At 37.3% G+C, this 24,981-nt stretch overlaps 1 pseudogene; it reads right to left on the bottom strand.

The window, feature by feature from the left end:
* The window catches only part of LOC107003825, a 55,436-nt pseudogene extending 31,956 nt beyond the window's left edge, over positions 1-23,480 (bottom strand).
* Positions 23,481-24,981: the final 1,501 nt, after the last annotated feature.

Raw genomic sequence — 24,981 nt, 5'->3', positions numbered from 1 at the left:
TTTTATTTTTGAAATCCGGGTTGAGGCAGTGAGCCTAATGGAGGCTCCACATCGCGATGAAACTTTTGGGCCTCCGTGTGATGGTTGTACGTTGAGCAGCAGGCCTCACTTTTTGGGCTTCGCGCATTCTCCTTGTCCATATTCGGGTCCTGTTCAAGGACTTTCGGGAAGTCCTTGGGGAGTCGTTATCGAAGTTTTGGACCCTTTGTACAACATACTACCTATTTGAAGTATTTTTACAAGTATTGCACTTCATTGTCACTCCAAAACCTTCACAAAACATAGGGACGTCAACTAGTTCAAATTAGCTAGTTTCCGAACGTCAAGGTCTTTCTTTGTCGTTTTGCTCTAAGCTTTTCTAATGATTTCATTAAATTAATATAGGTATGGAAACATCATTTATATCATTATTGAATAGGATAAGCTCTGGTCTAATGCTTTAAGCTTCCGAAGTGTTAAATTATCCCCCCTTAAGAACATTCATCTCCGAATGACACTAAAATATTTTGGAGGGTAAGGATAGATTCAATACTAGCAGCCCAACCAACAACAACATAAAAGAATAACATTACACATAATAACTCAATTCATGATGCACAACGTATAAGAGCTCAACATTTTATAACATATAATGAGGAACTACCTTCTCAACATCAACATGAGCTCAAAATACATCAAAGAGTTACCATGTAACGACCCGAAAGTACCTCCTAGAAGAAGGGAGCGCCAATGGGTCGGAAAAATTGCGTACTTGACCTTTAGAAGGTCTTCTACAAGCCTTAGCTATCATTAATTACATAAGACATGAAAAGTAGTTCGGAATTTAAACTTTTGAAGAATAAACTAATAAAGAAAACATCTTTCATAAAAGCTAAGGATTTGATCTCGTTTACACAAGCCAACTTAAATACACAATATAAATATCTTAGGGACACGACCTTTTACATTTAATGAAAAATACATAATAAGTCTTTCAAATAGAAACTAAGAAACATGACTATGCCTCGAATATATGAGGAAATACTTAGTCTTGAGATAATCTTTCCGAAGCTTGTCTTCTAGTCTTCAAACGCTCCAACCTACACTTATTAAGTATAGAAAAGTATGGGGTTAGTACAAATAATGTACTAAGTATGACATATGCAAAAATATGCAAAAAGGGACATTTAGTATAAATAGACTTCCATGCTAAATAAGTAAATCATTCATGAATCTAGATGCAAAACAATATAAGATACATCATTTAATACTTAGTGAAGGATTCACAAAATTTTAACAAAAAGAGACACTTTACAGTAGGCCTTCCAAATTTTATAGTAAACTATTGTAACATTAAAATGAACCAAACTAACTCCAAAACTATGAACTCCCAAAGTATTTCAAAGAGGAAGTGAACTCATTTTCATAGGAGTTTCCCTAACTAAGGTTATCCTAAGACTCAGAAAGGTAAAACATGAAGGAATTGCACATACACCTCAATACACACCAAAGAGATCCTCAAGACTACCCCTTTTAGGCTTACTTACCTCGAGAGAACAAGCCCCTACTCAATGACAAGACATTAGAAGAACACTCAACCAACACACCAAGACTTTTCTTTTGAATGCCTACTTAGTGCAATGAGTAGATGGCGTCCCATTACACCACCTACCCGAAGTAGTACACTCTTTTAAAAGGCTTAGCACCAAGACTCCCTTTTGGAAGGTATACTTAGTACAATAGATAGATAGCATCCCATACCACCACCTACCCTAAGTAGTACTTTCTTTTAGGAGACTTAGTTCATTCAATTCATATAAGGCTCACCAAGACTCCTCTTTCGAAATGCCTACCTAGTGCAATTGATAAATAGCGTCCTATTCCACTACCTACCCTTTGTAGTACACTCTTTTATAAGACTTGGCACTTTCATTACTTTTTTTGGAGTTATCTTATCCGACATAGACCATGAGAGCTAGACATGGAATCTCGATACTTCCCTTATCGGAGAAGGCTCCCCTAACTTGCCTAGGGTGAGGTCTTACATTTTGGCTTTTGCACTGCTTTCCCAATAGCTACATCTATGCGGGCGCATAGTTAAGGGATAAGGAGATTGTTTCTAAGAAACTCATTCTCTAATAGAGGAGTACTCATCTCAAGAGGTACATTGAAATACAACTTCTGAACTCACGAAGTGTAACCATTCCTTCCTCATATCCTCTCGGTGCTAGGCATAATTAAATCGCCACAGATTCTCAACATTCACTATTAAAGGTCAAGGATTTCTTTTGGTCACTATATCTCAACTCATGAAGGGTATCCATCATCTAACGTACATTATAAAGCTCTTGGGAATGGTGAGGTTGCTACTAAATACCTCAACTCAACTCACAATGAGTGTTCACCCCAAAACTCCCCTTTTTGACATAGCTTAGCTTCATTTATTCATTCAAGTGTGAGTGTGTGTGTACATATGAGCACACTTTGCACATAATAATCATTTCATTTACCTTTCATTCTATACATGCTTAGACCATCATACATCACATCACACACTTTAACATACTTCACATAATCATGTACTTCATTTAGGCATACTCTCTAGCCTACTTCACATAATAAACTTCATAAAGAACATTTATCAAGAAAGCATCATTATCATCTTGCTTCACATGAAATTCCGTCAAGGCCTTATTCACAATAGATAAGTAACTACATATTCATATGATTCAAGTAAACACTGCCACCAAGAAGGTGGACCGTACGACTAAAGAGCATCTCATAATTAAAGTTAAACAACTTAACCAACTTACCCTTTAATCAAAGTTTCCATCACCTATAACACTTTAATCCACAATTCATCATAAATTAGCCCTTAGTGCAGTAGCTAAACATTAATAACAAGAAAAGTATAGCAAAGCTCAAAGACTATAAAACCAAGCTCATTTCACCAATTTCTTAAGCCACAATTTGATAAAAAAGCTTTATTATGATTTCATTGAAGTTGTAGCATTATAATCACCAACTAACATTATAAACATCATATTTGAATCATTTAAAACGTTTTCATGCAAGATCCATATTTAGAGTTAAAGCTAGGAAAAGCTAAGGTTTAAAACCCTTTTGGAAAATTCATTTCAAAGGTCTTTTTGAATGGAAGAGAGTTCAAGGATGACTAGCATACCTCACATAGAAGAAACCCCAATGATTTTTGATGAACAAACGTTCACAAACAGCCATCCTACATCCTTCTTGAGCTCTAGCTTCTATGGAGGTTTGAGAGAGTATTTTAAGAGGGAGGTGTTTTATTGGGCCTAGCTAGCTTACCTTGCAGTTCCATATTGCGGGGAAAGTAGTTGGGCCATTGGTCTGACCGTTGGCCGTCGTTTGCCCTCGTTGCTGGACACTGCTTGTCGGCTTCGGCATCTCATGTTGCACCCTCAACAAGATGATCCTCCATAACATTTTTACGGAGGCAACCTCTTTGTTCCTCAACTCTTTGACTTGGCGATCTAGGCTCTCAACCGGAACTCTTGATAGAGAGGTTTCATCCACCCCTAAGCCTTCAATAGGAAGAATAGACACTTTGTCACCTATGCATTTCTTGAGCATAGAAACATGGAACACTGGATGAATCGAAGCTATTTAATTAGGTAGTTTCAATAGGAAACCTTTCTAACCCATTGTAGAACGTCATAAGGACCAACATATCAGGGACTTAACTTACCCTTCTTACCAAACCTCATCACCCCTTTCATAGGTAAAATCTTCAAATAGATATGATCACCTATTTCAAACTCAAGATCTCATCTCCTATTATCGGCATAAGACTTTTGCCGACTATAGGTTCACTTCAATCTATCTTTTAAAGCTCAAACTTTGTCTATCGCCTCATAGATAATCTCAGGACCAAGGAGTAAGGACTTACCAACCTCAAACCATCAAACCATAGACCTACATCTTCTACCATAAAGATCTTCAAAAGGTTCCATGGAGATGCTCTAATGTTAACTATTGTTGTACGAGAACTCAATGAACGGTAGGTGATCATCCCAACTTACCTTAAAATCAATAACACAAGCTCTTAACATATATTCAAGGATGTGAATGGTACATTCCGATTGACCATCTATCTGAGGATGAAAGTGGATGCTAAGTGTCACTTGAGTACCTAAACCTTTTTGAAAAGCTTTCCAAAAATGAGAAGTGAATTGGGCACCTCTATCCGAAATGATGGAAAAGGGAATCTCATGAAGAATCACAATCTCGTTAATATAGATTCTTGCATAATCTTCGGCAGTATAAGTAGACATAATGGGAATAAAGTGGGCAGATTTGGTCAGATAAACAGCCCGATTTTAGATGCTCGGCTTTAACTTGATGGCAAGTTGGACACTTAGCAACAAACTCCGCTATGTCCCTTTTGAAATCACCCGACTAATAGACCTCCCTAAGGTCATGATACATTTTGGTGGCACCTAGATGTATAGAATAATGAGAACCATGGACTTCTTCTAGAATTTTGTTTCACAAATTATCAACATCCGGTATACATTATCTCCCTTGGTACCTAAGAGCACCATCCCCCCCTTGGGAGAATGACTCATTGAGATTACCAAGCACAAAATCCTTCAACTCCATTAATAGAGGATCAAGATGTTGCTTAGATTACACCTCAACGACTAATGATGAGTCGGAGTTATGATAGACCATGAAACCACCATTTGAAGAATCTTCCAACCACACACCTAGACTAAACCTATGAACATCTTTCACAAGTTCTTTCTTACCTTGTTCCACATGAGACACACTACCCATAGTCATACGACTCAAAGCATCCGCAACCACGTTGGCTTGCCAAGGTGGTAAGGACACTTATGTTGTAATCCTTCAAATGTTTAACCATCTTTTCTATCAGAGATTCAACTCCTTTTGTGTGAACACATATTGAAGACTTTTCTAGTCAGTAAAGACATCAACTTGCACACTATACAAGTAATGTCTCCATATTTTCAAGGCAAAAACTACAACGTCTAACTCAAGGTCATGAGTCGGATAATTCTTCTCATGAACATAGAGTTGCCTAGAAGCCTAAGCTATCACCTTGATAAATAGCATGAGGAAAAATCCCAAACCCACTCGGGAAGCATCACAGTACACTACAAAACCTTCATTACCCTCCGATAAGTTCAATACCATAGATGAGGTAAGCTTTCCTTAAACTCTTGAAAATCTTTTTCACAAGCTTCTAACCACTCAAACTTCACCTTCTTTTGGGTGAAAGCTGTCAAAGGAGAAGAAATGGACGAAAATCCATCAACAAATCTTATATAGTACCCGGCTAGACCAAAGAAGATTCTTATGTCGTTGGGAGTCAAAGGTCTAGGTCAATTTCTGACCGCATCTAGCTTCTTCTAATCAACCTCTACACCTTCACCGAGATAATATGGCCAAGAAAAGCAATTGACCTCAACAAATATTCACAGTTGATTTTTTTTTATAAAGTTCGTGTTCTTTGAGGACTTCCAAGGCCAACCTCAAATGACTCTCATGCTCATTTTCATTCTTGATGTATATCAAAATATCATCAATGAACACAATCACAAAGGAGTCAAGGTAATCTCGGAAAACTATATTCATTAGGTCCATAAACGCCGCCGGGGCATTTGTTTACCCAAAAGACATAACTAGAAATTCATAGTTACTATTTCTAGTTCGGCAAACTATTTTGTGAACATCTTCATCTCTCACCCTATGTTGGTGATATTCCGACCTTAAGTCAATCTTGGAACCGTAGCTACTATCGTGGAGTTTATCAAAGATATCATCAATCCGATGGTGAGGACACTTTTTCTTTATGGTGACCTTATTGAGTTGGTGATAATCAATCCACATCCTAAGGGACCTATGCTTCTTCTTCATAAACAAGACCGGAGCACCCCATGGAGAAATTCTAGGTTGAATGAAACCCTTGTCATGTAAATCTTTGAGTTAGAGCTTCAACTCTTTAAATTCAGCCGGAGCCATCCGGTATGGAGATATTGAAATGGGATTCGTATCTGGTTACAAGTCAATGCCAATGTCAATTTCCCATTTTGGAGAAACTCATGGATGGTCATTACGAAAAACTTCTAGGAATTCCCTCACTACAGAGACTGACTCAATAGAAGGAGTCTCACATTCTAGATCTTTAACTCTTACTACATGGTAAAGATGACCCTTAGCTATCATATTACAAGCCTTCAAACAAGAAATGATTTGACCCTTTTGCATAGACGATATAAAATTGAAACTTAACTACCCTTACTCTACAATCTATGGATGCAAAACAAGCATGAAGCCAATTCATCCCCAAGATGATATAAATTCAAACATGTCAAGTTCTACAAATCAACAAGAGTAACTCTATTGGGAAGCATTACAGGACATTTCCTATAGTGTCTCTTTGCAACCACAAAGTCACCCATTGGAGTACAAACCAAAAAGGGTACCATCAAAACATCGGGAAGTACATCAGACTTCCTAGATACCAAGGTGTAACAAAAGAGAAGGGAACCGGTTGAAGAAAAGCATAAACATCAATAGAGAAGACTTGAACATACTAGTCACAACATTGGGATAGCTCTCTTGTTCACCCCTAGCGTTGAGTGCATAAAAATTGTTCCTTTTTGGAGATTCGGAGCTAGGACCTCTTGATTGATCTTCGATATTCCCCTTTCCTTGAATCTTTACATTAGTACAATCTTTCACCATATGGAAACTTTTTCCACAACCATAGCAACTATTCGTTCAACAAGGCATTCACCCACATGTTTCTTACCACACGTACCATAAGTTTGTTTTTGTCTTGGTGGATTAACATTTCTCCCCTTTTGAGGCTTAGGATTAGTCACCCTATCATTTCGACTCTTGGAGACATTTGAAGGAACCTTGTTTGAAAACCTCTTCTTGAACATAGGCTTGTCTTGAATGTCAATCCTACTCTTGGAAGATCCACTTCCAAAAGATCTTACTTTCTTAGCTTCTCTATTCCTCTTCCTTAGACGACTCTCCTCTACTTGTTGAGCATGAACCATCAACCTAGAAGGATACATATTATCATGAAGCATTGCAACACAAAATTCTTCTTCAATCTCTTCGGACACTCATGTTACATAACGACTCATTTCATCCCAGCATTGGAAACCAAATAGGAAGCATATTTGGATACATGTATAAACTTTAATGGATATTCCTTAACACTAATACCTCTTTGAAGAAGGTTGATGAAATCCTCTACCTTATCTTCCCTTTGCTCCCTTGGGAAGAATCTGTCAAGAAAAGCCTTTTTGAAAATCTCCCAAGTCACGGGGCCACCTCCTAAATCCCTACTATCTTTTCACTGATTATACCATATCTCAGTCACATACTTGAGTTGATAGGAAACAAGCTCAGCCTTTTCAGTAGTACTCACCCCCATAGAAAAGAAGATCTTATAGACCTAATTAAGAAAATTTAGGGGGTATTCATCAACTTTTGATCCTAGAAAAATTGGAGGATTTCTCCTCGTAAAATCCGTCAGATTGCTAGCCATAGTACTAACATATTGGTTTCCTCGAAGAACAACCTCACAGTTAGCTTGTGTCATGATGGCTTGATCGTTAGTGGTGATGGATTGGGACATTTGGAATAGGTCTGCCCGCACCTCACCATCCGTCGTGGCTGGAGGATTGACCGAAACTTGATCAGTTGAAGCAGCTTGCACTTGAGGAGGAACTTGATTGCCTTAGGGAGTAGCTCCCTCATTCGCAAGCACTTCTTTTACACTTCTCGCGGTTGTCTTTCTTGTGTTCATCGCCTATAACCACAAGAAAAGGATTAGGTGCTAAAAGACACATAATGTCAAAAATCTTGAGGCACAACATAGCTTACCAAGAAAAGAGAATTTTCCCAATTATCACATAACCTCTCATCCATAATTGTGGGGCACTTTTACAATCATGAACAAAAAACAATATAGATGTGGTTTTAGTGAGACATTAACCCTAGGTTATTTAACCTCATACTTCAATTGCAAAAAAAATAAATAAATAAAGGCTAACATAAACATAACATAGTACTCACGACGTTAGAAGACTTACCTATTGCTTCCAAGAACTTGCATCAAGAACTTACGTTCAATTTACAACAATCATACAACACCATAGTGAAATACTCAATAACATAACCAATACAACCCTTCAAGTCATATACAAGACCAATTTGTAGTTAAGGATATGGGAAAGGGTCATTACATAGTTCATTGAAGCTATAGTTCCAATCTGAATGTTTACATGTTAGCAAGTGATAGATACAATCCAATCAAACCATTATTAGGAGAAGGAACATGATTCACACGAAAATCAAACATTACAAGCCAATTACCCAACCATACATACTTAATTAACTATAGAAAAGTATTATTTTTCATCATTAGTCATAAATCTTGAGTTAGGAAGAAAACCTATTTAGTAGAGTGAAAACCCTAGAAGTTGAGTTCTTGGAAATCATCTTTGAAAGGACCACTTTGTAACATTCAAGAAAAATTTCATGTCTAATGAAGAGACTGGTAGGTCTTTAAGAATGCATATTGGTGGTATATAGACGTCCCAATGCCCAATATTGAATAATATTGGACATAGTATAGAAAATTGGCTAAGGGAGTTATCTAATTTCTATAAATGTCCAAGTAGGCATAATATAATCCAAGATTTTTGTCCAAGAAATGTACCTGCAATGTAGACCTTAAGATAAAAACAAGTCCTCAACAAAATATATTATGTACTAGGAATCCAATAGTCAAGCCTAGTACCATACCACATGACCATTTAAAATGATCATGTAAATTGAGCAGTGCTTAAAGACATAGTGAGGGCCCTTGGGACAATAAGTAAAATTTACAAATAGGACATAAAGAATAGTTAGTTAGGGAAATACAAAAAACCCATGTGTAAGCACATGGTCAAAGCATGTAGGAATCAGCCAAGGGGGAACACGCAACCACCCTAACTGAATTCGATGTCGGGCAGTTAGGGACAAACATATGCAGACGGGTCCCTCTATGTGAGGCCTAACTTCCTAACAAACTCTAGACTCTAAATAAATACCCTAACTAAATAACTAACCTATGACCAACCGAAATAATCTATTTAGTGCACCCGACAACCTAAGACTTAACCAGGTGACACTAACCTAATAACTGGTTAAGGAGACAACCTAGTAGCTAACCTAGGATGGTCCAAAAGGTTGATTATGATCCTAACAACTTAGGTATACTTTAGTAATTAGCATAGGTTAATTAATTAATTAATTTATCAAATTAATTAATTAATTTAAATGGACAAAACCGAATTAACAAAGCAATTTCCAAATTTCAGTTAAGGCAAGCAAAAGACAACCTGGTACCTAACCTAGGATTGTCGAAAGGGTTGTTTATGGTCCTAGAAACTTAGGGATACTTTAGTTATTAGCATAGGTTACTTAATTAATTAATTTAGCAGCTTAATTAATTAATTTAAAAGGATAAAACCGAAATCACAAAGCAATTTCCAAATTTTGGTAGAGTTAAGAAAAAGACAACCTAGTACCTAGCCTGGGATGGTTCAAAGGGTTAGTTATGGTCCTAACGACTTGAGTGTACTTTATTAATTACCTTAGGTAACCTAATTAATTAAATTATCAACTTAATTAATTAAATTAAAGGGGTCAAACCTAAATTCTTACACCAACATAGTATAACTCAAGAAAACATCCTAGTACTTAACCTACAATGGTCCAAAAGGGTTAATTATGGTTTCAATGATTTAGGGGTACTTTACTAATTACCCTAGGTACATAAATTAATTAAATGAGACATTTAATTATTTAATTTAAAGGAGAAAAACGAAATTCTTAGGAAAAATTTCAGATTTGACTAAGTGTGGTTTTTTTCCTATTTCTAGTAAATCTAGGAGGGAATTTTTAGTAATTAATTATTTTATTTAATTAATTACCTATTAATACTTAGTTGAATGAATCAATATGAGTTCCTAAACCTAAAAATCTCGATCAACACTTAGATAATAGAACGCTAAAACAAATGAATGAAAGAGGCAGAAAGTTCATAGACGTTCTAGACGATTTCAAGGTTTCTTCATGTTTTCGTTCAAGGTGGTCTTCAAAGATTAAATTAAACTTAACTTATGGGTTTATATCCTGGTATTATTTCTCCAAGATTACTTTCCATCATAACAAATACATGGAATTTCAAAAACTATGATTGTTCCCAAGGTTCTCGTCGAACCTTCCCTTTCCCTAGTATCCCTATTACGATTCAGTGTTGAATAGATTAGTCTTTATCATGTTGTTGGTATGTGGTGATGGATGATCTTAATGTGTAGAGTTCTTGCTTGAATAATTTTAAATGAACCTATGAATTGTATTTGTATGACGTTAAGTGTTCTTAAGTGAATTAAAGAATGATATCATGATAAATGATGTTCGAAAACATTAAGTGTGACGTGTGACGTCTCAATGCATAGTCAATATTAACGTGATTTATGAAGATGTTACGATCATTACAGTGGTAATATGATGTTGTCCAAAATGTCTAATAATGTTATGCCTAAAATCATAATCTACGATTAGTTTAAAAGATCTCCATGAAATCACGTTGGAGTGCATGTTTGCTTTATGCCAATACAATTGCTAACAATACATTGTCTAAGAATGATAAAAGAAATTGGCTATAATGTAATCTTTAAATAATTAAAACATAGGCTAATGAATAAGGTATAATAACTTAAGTATGAATGAATGTAACTTTGGCTTATGCCAATAAAGATGGTTATGTAATCTATACTCAATTGGTCATGCCAATACTAATCTTATGCCAATCACGTATAGCCAAAAGAATGAAATGACAACTCAAACACTCCTAAAGTAATTCAATGAATCCATATCCAAGGGCATGCATTCACAGGGACAAGTCCCAACATTCTCTAAACGAATGAAGTAATCTTATGTAATTCATTGAATAAAATGTTCATCGTCCATAAACGGTGATATGAAGCCACTAAACGAAATTAAGAAAGTAATGTGAGTTATAACATAAATCAACATGTCTAAGTTAATAAAGTGACCAGAATGAGGTGTTAAAACAAGTGAGACAAGACTCACTTACACCTAAGCTACTATGCTAAAAATACTCACGAATGAAGGTGTTAGAACGTGTGAGAGAATTCTCATTAACACCAAAGATGTTATGTAAGGACAAGTCACATTTCATCAATATAAAGAAAAGGATGACAAGTCATCAATAGGGTAAGTAAATATCAATCTAGAAGTAAGATTCCATAATGTTTGAGTCAATTCTAAAAGATAAGAAGATAATGAAAGTGAGCAAAGCACCTATAGACTAGTTATGAGAATGTGCTTGCACGTGTAAGTCTCATGAGACGAGGCTACCACCGAAGTGCATAAGTAGTCTCCTTACGTCCGTAGTCTTCGAACTATGTCTAGCCGAAATAGGAACTAGCATGTGGTTTCCACCTAAGAGAGGTAGGTATGTTTTGATCTCACCTTGGCCAGTGAGATCATCTCTTTTCAGTGTGGGATAGGCACTGGTTTCATGTTTAGCTCACATGATCTATGTCGGTTAATGCTCAAAAAGATGTTCTTGGTTTACTATAGTCGTGAACCACTCTTTTTCAGTGTGGAGTAAACACTTGATACAGATTCTCCTTAGCCGGGAATCACCCCTTTTCGGTGTGGGGTAGACACTGTATTTCATGAGTAGCTCACATGATTTAGATTCATTTTAATAGGTAAATGACCTCTTTTCTTTGTCGGGAAGACACTGTATTTCATGTTAGCTCGCATGATCTTACTTCTAAAGATGTCTCTACTAAAGCAAGCAAGAAAGATAATGGAACGTATGTTCAAAGTGAGCTCTGAAAGTAAGAGATTAAGAATGTCAATTGCCAATATGAATACCAATGAAGTTTCAGCAAATAATGGGCAAAGCAAAATAAAATTGGCTTATAATGACTTCTTATATGATGCCGATAAAGTGGAGTTGAAACATAATAGCAAATCAAAGATTCATAACTTCCCTAACATGAAGATCATTAAATAAGTGTCATAGCCAATAGAGACTGGCTTATGAACTGTTAATAAATAAATAATGTAATAAATTACTCATTGTAAGGATAGTGAAATCATTCCTTGGTCCTTGGATTACTTACTTGGTTCATTGTGGGTATGGGATTACAATGAATCATTGCACTTGTATGTAAACCATAGGACCAAAGGAATTATTTACTACACACCAAGAAGAAGAAAAAGACAGAAAAAAATGAGTCCCAAAGAAAGAGCTCTAGGGTTGGGCATAGCAAATTTTTAAATCTTCGCCCGAGTTGTTCTAAATTTTTTTAGATGATTCCAACGTCTTCTAATCACATAAAAAATGAGTTTTTTTTTATTTGAATGCATTAAAATACATCATATTTATACAAAAATTCACAAATAACGGATTAGGAAAGTCTAGTGACTACAATTTCCATACATGGCATGTTGTTTAGGAAGATCTTTCCTTGATCATGCATAGCCTTATGTGTATGTGTAAATACACCCATACTTAGTAAAAATGGTGTACTAACCCTATACAAATTACTATTTTATAGGTGCAGGTCAGAGAGCAGATTGAAGACTCATCGCAGTGGTTTGGACTCAGCGTTCTACAGAGCATTTGGTAGGCCCTCTTTATTTCGTGGATGCTACAGTTTTAGTCTGGCATTAGTATTTAGACACAGCTAGTGGATGTTGTCCATAGAGTTTCTTTCATACTTTTTTAGAAACTCTGTAATAAGTCCATTTTGGCAAACTGCTATGATATGTTATTCTTTGATTTGAATTGATTCCGCGGTTGTTAGATGGTTGTCCTTTACCTTGAGCTTAGTATATGATGTATCTACGTAAGAAGTATATGAATCCTATGTATACTTCATTAGTTCAAAAACTTTTAAATTTTCCGCAAATTTAACAAGATGAATGTGATGAATGCAAGAAGAGACTTGTCTGCGACCTCTGAGAGGTCAACGACGCCGGTTGCAATTTGCATTCAAGAATCCAGGTTGTGATAGTCTAGGGGAAAGGAATCCCAAGTGTCATAACCCATCTTATTGACGAATATTCTGCATATTTCGAATGAAAACCATGAAGTCTTCGTCTTCTTCCTTAAGATTTCTTATTCTTCGATGGAGTTTTAAAAGAGAGAGTTCTTGAGAGAGATCAGAGGGTTTTGCTAATTCCAATTTGAAGTGAATAAAAGTGGTCTAAAACTTACCTAAATCCATTATATATTAATTCCCTAAAATTCCCAAAAGACACCTCACTTAAATGGGTCTTTTTGTGAAGTTAAATTGTCTTAAAAATGACACTAGCAAATATGGGAAGTGGATGCGCGTCATAGTGTCAATTTCATATTTTATTTTTGAAATCCGGTTGAGACAGTGCGCCTCGTGGAGGATCCATGTCGTGAGGCAACTTTGAGGCCTCCACGTGATGGTTGCACGTCGCGCTACAGCCCTCATTTTCTGGCTTTGCACAGGCTGCTTTTGCAGCCTGCTTGCCCATGTTTGGGTTCTTGTGCATAGGCTGCTTTTGCAGCCTCCTTGCCCATGTTTGGGTCCTCCTCAAGGACCTTTCGGGCAGTTCTTGGGTAGTCGTTACCGTACGTTTGGACACATTTTACTACATACTACCTATTTAAAGTGTTTACCAGTTCTGGACATCATTTAACACTCCCAAAACTTCACAAAACATAGGGACGTCAACTAGTTCAAATTAGCTAGTTTCCGGACGTAAAGGTCTTTCTTTGTCGTTTTGTCTCTAAGCTTTTTAAATTGAGTTCATTAAATTAATATAGGGCTGGAAACATCATTTAAATCATTATTGAATAGTATAAGCTCTAGTCTAATTCATGGAACTTCTAGAGTGTTACAGTACAAGACCTCTGAGAGGTCAAGTACGCCTTTTTATGCTCCAAGAGTTGTCATATATTCTAGGGTGTGCTCTCAGGTCATGAAAGAATTGACCAACAGTTGGACTAGACCTTTGAATCCTACTGAATATGAAGTTTTCTAGGGTTAGCCGGTTATTGTAGGAGGTTTGTTGAGGGATTTTTGTTTATGGCATCTCCACTAATGGCCTTCACCCAAAAGAAGTCCAAGATTGAATGGTTGAAATCTTGAGAAAAGAGATTCGAATTATTGAAACATAAACTCACGTACACTCCAGTATTGACCTTACTGGAGGGTACCATAGTGTACCGAAGGGTTTGTAGTTTATTGTGATGCCTCACGAGTGGACCTAGGATGTGTGATTATGGAAAATGGCAATATGATAGTGTATTCCTCTAGGGAACTCAAGCCACGTGAGAAGAATTACCCAACACATGACCTTGAGCTTGCGGATTTGGTATTTGCCTTGAAAATTTAGAGGCAGTAGATTAATGGGGTACATGTTGACGTATTCACCGAACACAAGAGTCTACAATATGTATTTACTCAAAAATACTTGAATCTACGCCAAGGAAGATGGTTAGAAATTTTAAAAGACTATGACATGAGTGTCCTTTATCATACCGGGAGAGGTAATGTGGTCGAGGATGCCTTAAGTAGAGTATCAATGGGTAATGTAACCTATGTAGTGAATGAAAAGAAAGAGCTAGTGAAAGAGGTTCATAGGATGGCTTGATTGGGTATTCGACTAGAAGACTCTTCAAATGGTGGTTTCATGGTTTGCCACAACTCTGAGTTGTCTTCAGTTGTTGGGATGAAATCCGAGCAACACCTTTATCCTCAATTGATGGATTTGAAGGAAATGATCATTAGTAAATCTAATGAGTCTTTCTCTCAAGGAGAAGATGGGGTGCTTAAGCACCAAGGAAGATTGTGTGTACCGGATGTGGATGGCTTGAGGGAATTGATCATGGAAGAGGATCATGGATCCCGATAATCAATTCACCCAGGTGACAAAAAGATGTAGCGTGAATTACCGGAAAGTTATTGGTGGAATGGTATGAAAAGGGACAGTGAATTTTGTTGCTAAATGCTCAAATTGGCAACAAGTCAAAATGGGAGCATCAAAGGTCGGGTGTCTTAACTCAAAATATAGATATTCCCACATGGATATGGGAGGACATTAACATGGACTTCATAGTTGGGTTGCCTCGCACCCGAAGGCAACTCGACTAGATATGGTCATTGTGGATAGATTGACCAAGTGGACACATTTTTTTCCCATTAAAGTTACTTATTCGGTGGAAGACTATGCCAAATTGTACCTCAAAAAAATAGTGAAGTTGCATGGATCCATTTATCCATCATTTTGGATAGAGGCACTCAATTTACCTCCCATTTTAGTAAGGATTTCCAAAGTGGGATTGGTACGAAAGTGAAGCTTAATACCGTCTTTCATCACAAGATGGATGGTCAAGCAGAACACACTATTAAAAACATAGAAGATATGTTGAGGGCTTGCGTCCTTGATTTCAAAGGTAATTGGGATGACCATCTACCTTTGATAAAATTAACCTACAACAATAGCTACCATTCAAGTATCTGTATGGCACCATTTGAGGCACTCTACGGGAGAAGGTGTATATCCCCGATTGGGTGGCATTAGGTAGGTCAGTTTGCTCTACTTGGACCCAATTAGGTTTACGAATCCCTCAAAAAGGTTCAGGTTATAAGGGACAGGATAAGAATTGATCAAAGTAGGCAAAAAATTTATGACGACAATAGAATGAGGGACCTTGAATTTTAAGTTGGAGGTTGGGTCTATTTCAAAATTTCCCCCATGAAAAGGGTGATGAGGTTTGGTAAAAAGGGGAAACTTAGTCCTCCGTATGTGAGGTCGTATGAAATTTTGAAGCGATTCAGGAGTGTGGCCTATAAGTTGAAATTTCCCATTGAGTTGGCCTCGCCTCAATCTTTATTCCACGTTTCCATGCTCAAAATGTATATAGGGGACCCGGTTCCATTCTTCCTCTAGAAGGTTTAGGGGTAAAAAGGGATCTTTTGTATGAAGAGGTCCTGGTTGATATCTTGGATCGACATGTTATGAAATTGAGGAATAAGGAGGTTGCCTTGGTAAAAGTTCTATGGATGAACCACCTAGTTGAGAGAGGCAACATAGGAGGCTGATGCCGACATAAAGTCCCGCTATCCTCACCTTTTACCTCTATCTCCTAGCCAAGGATGAGGTTAGTAGTTTCTTATATGATCATTATGAATAATGTTGAACTAATCATGTTTTTCTAGTGAGTGCATATTGAGGTAGAAATTCATGCTTAAGTTGAGTTCTTTTCTTTTCCATGAAATCTGTTTCGAATTGTTGGTTTTCACTTAAGTATGTGGTGTGCTACAAGTATTCATGGAAGTTGTATTGAGCATAAGTGGTGATGTCTTAAAAGAAATCAGTACGAAAACTCTTGATGTTCATATTGAGCTCATATTGAAATGGAGAAGGTAGTTCCTCCTTATATGATATGGAAATTTGAGCTTTTGCATGTGATAGGTTATGGATTAAGTTCATATGTCTTAATGCTATGATATATGTTGAAGGGAGTGGAAAATTCCTCCAATGATTCGTGACTCATTTTGTATATATTGTTTATTGGTTATGCTTCTAGTCTTGAGTATATTCTTCCTATAAAGGTCTAAGGTATCCTTCGGGGACGAATGTTCCTAGGGGGGGGGAGTATTGACACACCCCGGAAATTCAATTGTCACGATCGGAGTCTAGGCACTAGACGAGACCGGCATCGTTGACCTCTCAAAGGTCGTAGACAACCCTACGTATGTCATTGTTACTTCATCTAGGTTAATTTTAGCGGAAAATTTGATCTTTTTTGTTTACTTATTTCATATGAAACATATTGTACTTAAAATCATAGGCATTCACAATCAAACCGTCTAATATTAAGATTATTAAATGAAAGAAATAGTTCAATAATGCATTAAACGTAAACTTGCCAAAACAGCACCATACAATGTCTAAAATAATATGGGAAAGAAATGCTAGTAGAACATACTCCACTAGCTAAACCCTACATCTAAGCTAGATTATAACAGCAGACATCCTCGAAAGCATGAGGTCTTACCAAGTCCGGATGAATGCTCGACGTCCGGATAGCTGCAGCGTCGTATCGTAAGCTCTAGCATCCGTCTGTGCCTGCACCTAAAAGTATAGCGTTGTATGGGATTAGTACACACTTGTACTAAGTATGGGTATCTGCAATCACACACCAAGGACATGCATGATTAAGAAGAGCTCTCTCCTAACAATATGAATTATGGAAAGTCAAGTCAGTGGACCTACCAAATTCGGATTAGGAAAGTCATGCCATGAGAGTAACATGCATCATCATACTTATCATTTTGCAACAACACATAACATATTGCACATATCATATCATATACTTCATATCATTCTTACATATGCCATGAGACCCTGAATCATAGACTTGACATTAGGACTTCCTTAAATGAGTGCTGAACATATGGGACCTCAACTAGGGAGCCTTCTTTAGAAAATACAAAGTCTGCTTTATTCATTCATACGTACATCATTTTCATTTTTTCATATACTAATGCAACTCCCAGACATACTTAGGATATAGTTTAAGACTCTTATCGGGTTCGCTGTGCAATGATCAAGAATAACCTAATGTCATTACTTAAGTCTAGCTCACCTCTTGATAAACCTATCCTAACACCTTAAGTATCATTCATTTCTTTATGTGTATTCTTTGAGGCTGACCTCATTCTTTCATTGGGAACTTTAACCTTAACCGACATAGATCATGTGAGCATCATGAAATCTAGTGCCTGCCCTACATCGAAAAGAGGTGGAATCACCAGCCAGAGTGACCCGAACATGCAAGCGTATATAGGGAGTCGAACCCTTATAGATCTCTTTATTGGTAGTATAGGTTCAAGACTAGGAGATATAAGGAGACTCATACACGGCATGCCGGACAATCTCATCTCATAAGATTTACGTGAACCTCCTCCCTTACCAAAGGGAGGCATCACCACTCATAGCTAGCCTATAAGTGCTTAGTATAAAGTTCCATTACATTCAACTCATACATTATGGAAATTGGCTTCTAGCATGAGGACATCATAGTTCATTTGATGATTTCTCATCTTATCATTAGTATTAAGTATGCATTAACTTCAATACTTTCATTTGAGTGTTCATAGATACTGGTCTCTTCATTAACTTCATACTCTTATAGGTGAGTACATCTTGGTAATATTTACTTAGTCTCATTTGAGATTCCTCTTACCTTTCGCTTTATCCTCTTATCATGCTGTCACCACATTCTTTAACTTTAGCACATTTACTCTTCATAATTACTCACCGCCTTATGTGAATGTTCTTTTCATCATATGGCAATGCACTTGGCATTTTAGTGTGTTTCACACTCTTACTTAACCCTTCTGGGGTCTCATCATTCATCACATCTTTCTCTCTTTTTTTTAATGTTTGCCTTAAAAAATTTGGCCTGGGGGACCCAAGATTGAACCCCCAAGACCACATTCTTTTCTTTTTCCTTTATTTACTTTCTTCATACGTTTTGATTAAGAGGGTTTGAGATCGAACCCCTACAGCCTCACCTTATTTTAATTGCATTTTCTCTTTACCTCCTCATTCTGCAAGAGGTTGTGGGTTCAAATCAAATCTACCTCATTTTTTTTATTATTTCTTTATATCATTTTTCTTCTCTCTCATTCATCCATCTAATAGCTTGTGGGTTCGAACCCCACACGCCGCACTTCATTTTCTTTCATTTTTCCCCTTAATTTTTCATTTAAAATTTACCCCATATCAAATACCCCTAATCATATTTTATTTTATTTTTATATTTTTATAACATGTATAGGGTGAGGTCTTGGGTTCAATCCCCACTACACTCAAACATTAAAAATATTCTTTTAAACGTGATTTTTTATAGTATGCTGCCAAAAAAACAATTTTCAAGAATGCTGGAAATTTGTTAACCCTCTTTGAAGTCCAATTTTTTTCAACTTTTAAATGTTAGATTTAGGATAAATTTTCGTGTAAAATATATTGTATCTTTAGGTATGTTTTCATGGTTACTTTCGAGAATTTAATCACCTTTTTGCAGTCTATTTTCTCACCCTCTTTCACGTTAAACATTAAGACATTTCGAGTAGTTTTTAGGGAGATCTTTAGGTTCATTTTTAAGATTACTTTCAATCAAGAATTTTCATTTAATTCAGAAACCTTGAACCTATATGAACATCGCGTTTTTAACATATTCATATAAGTAAAATACAACAATTAAATCATTCAAAATTTCATGCTATTAGCTGGGACCAAGTCACAGTACACACGTACACTCACAAGTCAACATATCACACATTTTCGGAGACATTTTCTTCATTCCAATATAATTCCAAATACACATTCAGACACGTGATTGCAACCAACCTAAAATCTTTTACCAGAACTCATAGCAACCCCAGATAATAGTGAGCTAGTGCTAGGGATATGCGACGGGGAACGACCCTAGTTTTTGAGTAGATTCATCTGAGCCTTAAGGGTCTCGTGGGAAAGGGACTAAGAGGGAAGAAAACCCATACCTAATTTCACGTTGTTCAACACTTCAACTTGCTGCCAAATGTCCCCAAACCAAACGTCCATCAACGAATCTCACACCTTACCCGACGAGAATATAATGTTTTGCTTTAGGTTTTCGGATTACTTTGTCATTTGTAATTTGTGTGTAAGCTCTTAAATTATTAAGAACTTTTGTTTTTATTATTATTCTGATTTTTTATTTTTTATTTTGTTTAGCAGAGAGAACATGAAAGAGAGTGTTGAAGAGAAGGAGATAAACTTGAGAGTGGATAGATGTTAGAGAGAGTGTTTCCTTAGGGCTAAGACTATAGGCAAGACTTAGTCAAATAAGGTTAAATAATTAATAAATAATACTTAATAGTAAAAATCTGATTTTCCTTTTTCTTAAATCAGCCATTAATTATTAATTTATTAAATTAATTTACCAAATTAAATAATCATAGCAAATCATTGCTCCCACCTAGGTTCGAAACCAGGTGGAGAAAAATTTTGCTCAAAGGCCAATTTCTGACCTTTCTCCCCAAAATGCCCCTCCACCATACTAATTAAATAATTAAATAAATATTTAGGGTAATTATGCTACTACCCTTAGGTTGGAAAAAGACCATTTTACCCCTAGACCCTAAACATAAGATTTCCTCTTTTTTAAGTCAGGTAAAGACTCATACGGGTAAATCTTCATATTCGGGTGCCCTACATGGCTGCACCCAACCTTTCCTAGCTCAACTAACTCACCAAGTTAGTTGGCCTTGCTTTTGCAGAGGTTCAGAGGTTTGTAACTACGCGCATCAATCTGTGTGAACCCGATCTAATCATAGGCATTCTAGACACATTAAGCATTACTTAGCATATCCATTTTTTTGAGTTGTTATATTATCCCCTCCTTATGAACATTCATCCCCGAATGACACTTCTTATAATCAAACACAACGCCAGTCATATCATAACATAGGTATTATATAGAGTCAGGCAATAACAACCAAGAATAGAGGAGATAAGGAAACTTAGACTTAAGAGTAGGAAGTCTAACCTCAAGAGATGAAGAGATGAGGGTAGCGGGATCTCATATCGGCCACGCCCTCCCATGTAGCACCCTCAAATAGATGGTTCCTCCATAATACCTTCACTGTGGCAACCTCCTTGTTTATCAGCCGCTTTACCTCCGGCCTAAAATCTCAACAGGAACCTCTTCATAGGACATGTCTTCATCAACCCCCCAACCTTCAACATGTAGAATTCATGCTGGATAACCTTCTGCCGACTGTAAGCAGTAGCCAACCTGTCCATAATCACCCTGACCTTCTCTAAGGCCTCATGAATGAACTCTTGACCCAAAATGGATGACTCTCAAACCTCGAACCACCCAACTAGAGACCTACACCTCCTACCATATAGTGCCTCAAACGGTGCCATCCCAATGCTGGAGTGATAGTTATTATTATACGAGAACTCTATCAAAGGATGATGGTCATCCAAACTACCTCTGAATTTAATCACACACGCTCTCAACATTTCCTCTAATGTATGAATGGTGCGCTCTGCCTGCTCATCAGTCTGAGGATAAAAGGTAGTACTAAGCTTTAACTCCGTGCCTAAGCTCTTCTGGAATGATCTCCAGAAATGTGAAGTGAATTGAGATCCTCTATATGAAATAATATACAAAGGAATCCCATGCCATCTCACAATCTCATCAATGTAGAGTCTGGCATAATCCTCGGCTCTATAAGTAGATTTCACAGGGATAAAGTGGGCAGACTTAGTCATCTTGTCCACAATAACCCATTATAGAGTCATGGCGTCTCCTAGTCTTTTGAAGACCAACCACGACGTCCATATTAATGGCCTGCCACTTCAACGTCAAAACCTCGATAATCTAAGTAAGACCACAAGTCTTAAGATGTTCTGCCTTCTCCTGGTGACACTTAGGACACTTGGCCACATAATTAGCAATGTCCTTCTTCATGATATCCCACCAATAGATCTGTTTAAGATTTTGATACATCTTGGTGGAACCTGGATGTATTGAAATATCTGAAACCATGGGCCTCTACAAAAATATTTGTCCGCAAATTGTCCACATATGCTACACAAAGCCTGTCGTGGTACCTATGTATGTCGTCACCTCCCAAAGCAAAAGACTCATTCATCTTAACCAACACTGAGTCATTCAGCTCCATCAACACTGGATCAAGATGTTGATCCTTCTTGACTTCAATTACTAAGGATGATTCAGAACTAGGATGAACTGAAACACCCCCACTAGTAGAGTCAACTAATTGCACAACCAATTTGGATAGTGTGTGTATATATTTTACCAACTACTTCTTCTCATCCTCAAAATGGGTTGTACTTCCCATGCTCATCCTACTCAAAGCATCAGCTACAACATTAGCCTTACCTGGATGGTAGTGGACATTCATGTCATAGTCCTCCAACAGCTCCAACCACCTTCACTGACGTGGATTCAACTCCCTCTGTGTGAACACGTACTGGAGACTTTTTTGGTAAGTGAACATATCAACATGCACTTCATACAAGTAGTGCCTCCAAATTTTAAGTGCAAACACCAAAGCGTCCAACTCCAGGTCATGAGTGGGATAATTATTTTCATGAATCTTGAGTTGTCTGGATGGATAATCTATCACCTTACCACCCTGCATAAGAACAAAACACAATCCAACCCTAGATGCATCCACGAACCTGCGATAAGAACCAGCCGATCCAAGAAGCTACGAATATCTGTGGGAGAAAAAGGTTTTCGCCAGTTCTTAACAGCCTCAGTCTTCCTGGGGTCTACCTCCACACCTTTGTCGGACACAACATGACCTAGGAAGGTCACTGATCTAAGCCAGAATTCACACTTGCTGAATTTGGCATACAACTAATGTTGTCTTAGTGCCTGCAAGGTTAGTCTAAAATATTGTTCATGCTCTTCCTTGGTCTTAGAGTAGATGAAAATGTCATCAATGAATATTATGAGTAAAGAGTAAAGGTATTCACGGAAGACTCTGCTCATGAGATCCATAAATGCAACAGGTGCATTAGTGAGACCAAATGACATAACAACAAACTCGTAAGGACCGTAACAGGTAGGAAAGGTTGTATTTGGAATATCTTCATCCCTAACCCTAAGTTGATGGTACCCTAAATGAATATCAATCTTCGAGAAGAAACTAGAACCTTGGAGTTGGTAAAACAAGTCATCTATTCTGCGAAGTGGATACTTATTCTTGATAGTGACTGTGTTGAGTTGCCGATAATCGATACACATTCTAAGGGTTCCATCTTTCTTTTTCACAAACAACACTGCTTCTCTTAACTCTGGGCTCGGAATCCCTATCATAACGACCCTTGAATGAACTTGACTCCCTTTAATGGGAGAGTCCTTTTATAAACCTGTGCTTATCTCTGATTTCAGTTCTACTCTTCCTTGAAAAATTCTCCTCAGCTTGCCTTGACCTGTTCCGTGTCCTAGTGTGCTTCCTCTTCCTTCTTATTTTTCCCCACTTGTTGGACATGTACCATAATCCTGGAAAGGTCCATGCTATCATGCATCATAGCTTCCCTACACTCGTCGTCGAGATCCTCAACATTCTTAGATTCAATGTAAACGGGAGGATTCATCCTCGTGAAATCCCTTAACCTGTCATAGTCTGATCTTGTAAAGTGATGGCTTGGGCCATCTCTACTAAGGATGTACTCACTTTTACAGCTGTCAACGCAATTGGGTTAACAGGCATCTCCATTCCAACAGCTAGAGCTAGGGGAGGAACTTGATTTACACCAGGAGCTGCTCCTCCAATCTCTCCGCCTGCATGTCTCCTCATATTTATCTTTCTAAATCTCAAGAGTTGATGTTATACACGTTATTAACACCAAAAAATCAAACATTAGAGCGATAAGATTAGAAGAAGGGAATTTCCTACGCATCATGTGGTCTCTAAATCGGGATAGTGGTGCACTTCATTACCATGACTTAGAAACTACTCAATATGGTTGATGTAAACTTATTATCCTTGGAATTTAACCTGGCTCCGATACCAACTTTTTCATGACCAGAGTCTATATCCCATATGAGACCGGCATCGTTGACCACTCAGAGGTCGCAGACAAGTCTACTTACGTCATCGTTACTTCATCTAGCTTTATTTTAGCGGAAAATTTGATCTTTTTGTGTACTTATTGAATATGAAACATATTCTACTTAACATGAAAGGAGTTCACAATCAAACCATCTAATATTAAGATCATCAAATGAAAGAAATAGTTCAATAATGCATTAAATGTTAAATTGCCAAAACGACACCAATATAATGTGTGAAATAACATGGGAAAGAAATGCTAGTGAAACATACTCCACTAGATAAAAGCTACATCTAAGATAGATTATAACAATAGACATCCTTGAAAGCATGAGGGTCTACCAAGTCCGGATGAATGCTCTATGTCCGGATAACTTTAGCGTTGTCTCGTAAGCTGTACCAGGACCTAAAAGTACAGAGTTGTATGTTATTAGTACACACTTATACTAAGTATGGGTACATGCAAGCACACACCAAGGACATGCATAATTGAGAAGAGCTCTCTCCTAACGATATGAATTATGGAAAGTCAAGTAAGTGGACTTGCCAAATTAGGATTACGAAAGTCATGCCATGAGAGTAACATGCATCATCATACTTATCATTTTGCAAACAACACATAAAATATTGCACATATCATATCACATAGTTCATATCATTCTTCCATATGCCATGAGACCTTGGAATCATGGACTTGACATTAGGACTTCCCAAAATAAGCGCTCAACATATAGGACATCAACTAGGGAGCCTTCTTTAGCAAACACAGAATCTGATTCATTCATCCATACGTACTTCATTTTCATTCTTTCATATACTAGTGCAACCACAAACAATACCTAGGATGTAGTTTAAGACTCTCAACGGGTTCGTTGTGCAATGACCAAGAATAACCTAGTGTCATTACATAAGTATACCTCACCTCTAGATCATCCTACCCTAACACCTTTGTATCGTTCATTTCATTATGTGTACTCTTTGAGGATGGCCTCATTCTTTCTTTGGGAACTTAACCTTAACCTACATAGATCACGTGAGCATCATGAAATCTTGTTTCTGCTCCACATCCAAAAGAAGTGGAATCACCAGCCAGAGTGACCCGAACAAGCTACCGTATATAGGGAGTCGAACTGTGCTAGATCCCTCTATTGGCAGTATAGGTTCAAAGACTATGATATATCAGGAGACCTATACCCAACATGCCGGACTGTCTCATCTTATGAGCTTTACGTGAACCTCTTCCCTT

Source organism: Solanum pennellii, chromosome 11 (genome assembly GCF_001406875.1).
Source record: "Solanum pennellii chromosome 11, SPENNV200".
NCBI classification, from domain to species: domain Eukaryota; kingdom Viridiplantae; phylum Streptophyta; class Magnoliopsida; order Solanales; family Solanaceae; genus Solanum; species Solanum pennellii.
This window is presented reverse-complemented; position numbering and strand designations above follow the sequence as displayed.